Raw genomic sequence first — 4104 nt, forward strand, 5'->3', positions numbered from 1 at the left:
GGGACGTTCTGCCAGAACTGGGGGAGAGGTGAGGACAGAGAGAGAAACCGCCCGGTGCTGCCGTGAGGAGCTGTCACCCTGAGGGAGAGCGATGACACGTGAGGAGGAAGCGTGGTCAGAGGTGACGGTGGGGGGGGGTGGTGCAGGGGGCGGTTCTGGAGAAACGAGAGGCTGGGCTGCGCCACGTGGTGCCTGGCCGTGGGCTCGTGGTGACCCCAGTACACGCGGCAGCCACATGTGGAGGTACTGGTGTGCATGGGTTATTCACACGTGTGCACACACATGCACACACGCACACACGCGCGCACACACATACACGTGAACACACGCGCACACACATGCACGTGCACACACACATGCTGGGGAAGCTCCCAGAGGCCGCAGCTGCACACCTAAAACAACAGGACCGTGAGCGGCTGCAGGGACAGAGGAAGAGGCCGTTCTCCCACCAGGAAAGTTCCGGAAAGTGTGGCGCTCCTCCAGCCTCCGGGCGTGGGCGTGGGCGTGGGCGTGGGCGTGGGCTGCACGAGGAGACTTCCTTCAGCGAGCACCACGAATGGCGTCAGGCGGGGAGTGACTGCCTCAGCCAGGACCGAGGCCGGCCTCCCGTTGAAGGACGCTCCACGATGGTGGGAGGAGAACGGCCTTCCCCTCTGCGCTCCTCCCCGGCCCAGCCCGCCTGAGCGCCAGAGGACCCAGCGCGATGGGAGCCGGGCCACTAACCGCCTGACCAACTCTGACGGCACGGTCACCGGGAGCCACGGCCTGAGGAGCCGCACAGCCAGGGGGCCAGGAGGCTCCGGATCCGTGTCACGTGTGCTCAGGGCAGGGGCCTGGAGCAGCAGGCCCAGGGAAGCATGACAGCGCTGATTGGTGCACGGACTTCAGTCAATAACAATGTACGAATAACCAATTGTGGTCCATCTAGTCAATAATAATGTACCAATAACCAATTGTGGTCCATCTAGTCAATAATAATGTACCAATAACCAATTGTGATACATCTAGTCAATAATAATGTACCAATAACCAAATGTGATCCATCTAGTCAATAATAATGTACCCCTCCTTCCCTCCCTCTGTCTCTCTCTTACCCACCCACCCAGCCATACACACACAGATTCTTTTTCTGAACTGCAGGGTGTCCCCAAACCTGGGTAATGTGAGTAATTACAAAGGCCGTGCTTGTTAAGACACATTTCATTCTCAGCTCTGTGCTGCCGGCTGTTACCGTGCACACACTCAGGGGTCCAGGCCTGGGGCTGCTGTCTCAGCAGCGTCTGCCCAGACACGAGGGGCCTGGCTTATTTTCCTCTCTCCCTCTCTCTCCCTCTCCCTCCCTCTCTCTCTCTCTCTCTCTCTCTCTCTCTCTCTCTCTCTCTCTCTCTCTCTCTTCTTCTCTCTCTCCTCTCTCCCCCTCCCTCCCTCCCCCTCTCCCTTTGTCTCTCTCCTTTGTCTTCCTCTGTTGCTATTTCGGTCCTTCCTCGCTGGTGGTGCGGGCGAGCCTCTTTTCATGGCAGGATGCGGGGCCGTCGGGCTGGTAAACAGCTGAAGGATGTGGTGGGGTGAACTTTCCATGAGGCCACTGTGAACGGGTCTCCCCGCTCCTCCCCGCTCCTCCCGTGGGGGCCGCCATCCCACCTCCCCACAGCCGGAGGGGCTGGGGCCGCGCTGAGGGGCCGCACGGCGGCCGCGGGTCAGCCACCCGCCCGTCCCGAGCCGTCCAGGGCCCCAGGCGGGGACGGAAGGGGAAGCCCCGGAGGGGCCAGAGGGAGCCATGGGGGCCGAGCGGGGCCGGGACGCCAGTGGCACCAGCCTGGCGGCTGTGCCTCCGGGGGAGGTGTCCAGGGGGAAAGGCCGGGGACCAGCAGGGGCGCCCTGCCCAGTGTGGGGCCGTGCGCCCCGCTCCTGGACTGGCCACGCCTGCCCGAGCCCATCTGTGCGGCCCCGGGTCGGGCGGTGGTTCTGGGTCCTGGCCTCCGGGGGGCTCCTGACGCCGGACGCAGCCCGCAGGCCCGAGCGAAGCAGGCGCGGGGCTGTCCCAGCGGCGGGCGGGCAGCCGGGAAGGCCTCCGCTGGGCCCACGGCCTCACGGGAGCCGCATGGAAGCAGCCCGCCGCCCCACGCCCGCCGACGCCCCGAAGGCTTCCCTCCGGTCCCTCTGAGGACCCGGAGGGCAGGCACGGCTGTGCGCCTCGAGCAGCTCACTCCACCTCTCTGGCCTGGTCTAAAGCTGGGTCCCCTTCTTAGGCTGGGTCCCCTTTGACCTCAGGAACCCAGGTTTCTGATTGGCTCTTTGATAGGCCATTCCCGGGGCTTGGGCTGCCCTTTCCTCTCTTCGTCCATAGCGAACTCCTACTCATCCTTCGCAACCCCGCTCAGCGTCACCCCCAGGAGGCTCCTCCCGCTGGACCGGGCTCCCCGGGCCCCTCAGGCCCCGCGCACCACCCCCTCCCCGCGCCCGCACAGCGGTGAACCGGCCGCGGGATCTCCGTTCTCGGGGGCCGCCCTGCCGTGTGGTGTCCGGCCTCGGGCTCAGCGGCACCTCCATTCCTCTCCCGGAGCCCCGAGGCTCAGTCTGCACCCTGGTCCCCTGGAAGGCGGCCCCATGGCAGGGGCCCTCCTGAGGGTGGGGCAGCACCTGCCAAAGCCGGCCCCTGGGGGCGTGGGGGCTGCTCACCGGGAGGCCCCCAGTGTCTGTGCCTGAGGGGAGCCTGCCCATTTGCAGACAAGCTGCCCAGTGAAGGCTCAGGGACGTGGGGGGACTTGCCTGAGACTACACAGCAGGACAGGGCGGAGTCGGGACTCGAACCCAGGCCTCTGACAGAAGAGGCTTCCACAGAGGGCCCTGGCCTCAGCCCCGCCCGCCCAGCACTGGCCCCGCCCCCAGGAATCCCCCTGGGCCTGGGGAGGGGCCCACCCAGCAGCAACCACATCCTGTGACGGTTGCCCTGGGGGGAGCCAGCGCCTCCACCTCTGGGACAGGTGAACAGACACAGGCCCTCAGCCCTGAGAGCAGGCCCCCTGCACCCTGCACCCCTGCACCCTGCACCCTGCCTGGGCGGGCCCAGAGGGCACTGGGCCCCGCCTCACCCTCAAGGCCCAGGTGGCACATCGGCCACGGCAGCAGCTAAGATGCCAGCGCCTGAGCTGGGCCGGAGGGGCGGGGGGATTCCTCTGAGCCCTGTCCACACCCCTCCGTGTCCACAGCCTCTCCCCCACCTCTCACCCCTTCCCCCACCTCACCCACCCTCCGCCGCCCCCTCCCGGACCTGGGATCAACTTCTTGACCAGGCAGTTCTGAGCATGAAACCCCCTTGTGCTGCCCCTCAGCCTCTGTGAGGCCCAGACAGGACCCACTCGGCCGCAGCCCCAGTCCCACTGCCCAGGCTGGGCGGGGAGGCCAGGAGCCTGATTGCTGCTAACCACTGAGCCACTGCCGCCTCCGGGTCAGGCCTGTGTCCTGTCCTCGCAGCCCCAGCGTCTGTCAGGACACAGGCCACAGCACTCCCAGGTGCCTCGATGGACAGGCCTGCGCCCACCAACACACCACACACACGTATGCACGCGCACACACATGCACACGCACAGCCTGGGTTCTGTAGGAGGTCAAGGACTGGTCACTCCACACCTGGTTTCACTCAGCAGTTAGTTTAATCCCAGGCTTCCCTGGCCTCTCTGCGGAGGCTGCCCGGCCTCCGTGGAGGCTGTGGCGTGTTCGGGGCTCGGGCCCGGGCTCTGGGGCTGCATGTTCACGGGCTCCTGGCCCCGCCGGCCGACACCTTGTGCCTTGGCCCTCAGGGTGGTGCCGGGACGCGGTAAGCTGTGGGAGGCTCAGATCCGGGTCCGGGGCGGGCACAGCCGCGGCTCCGGCCTCCTGGCAGCCCCGATGGGCCCTTCTGCGCCTCGTACTTCTGGCTCTGGGCTGCCCGGGACTCGGGCACCGAGGTCGGGTCCCGGGAGTCACCGTTCAGCCCTCGGGGTGGCCGCTGAGAGGGGCCGCGGCCTGCGGGGAGGGCGGGCGGAGGCGGGCGGAGGGCGGGCGGAGGGCGGGCAGCGGGTTCTGTGTGTGGACGAGAGGGGGGCGCTGCCTCTCCTCTCCGGG

The sequence above is a fragment of the Pipistrellus kuhlii genome, unplaced genomic scaffold (genome assembly GCF_014108245.1).
Source record: "Pipistrellus kuhlii isolate mPipKuh1 unplaced genomic scaffold, mPipKuh1.p scaffold_m20_p_9, whole genome shotgun sequence".
Taxonomy (NCBI): domain Eukaryota; kingdom Metazoa; phylum Chordata; class Mammalia; order Chiroptera; family Vespertilionidae; genus Pipistrellus; species Pipistrellus kuhlii.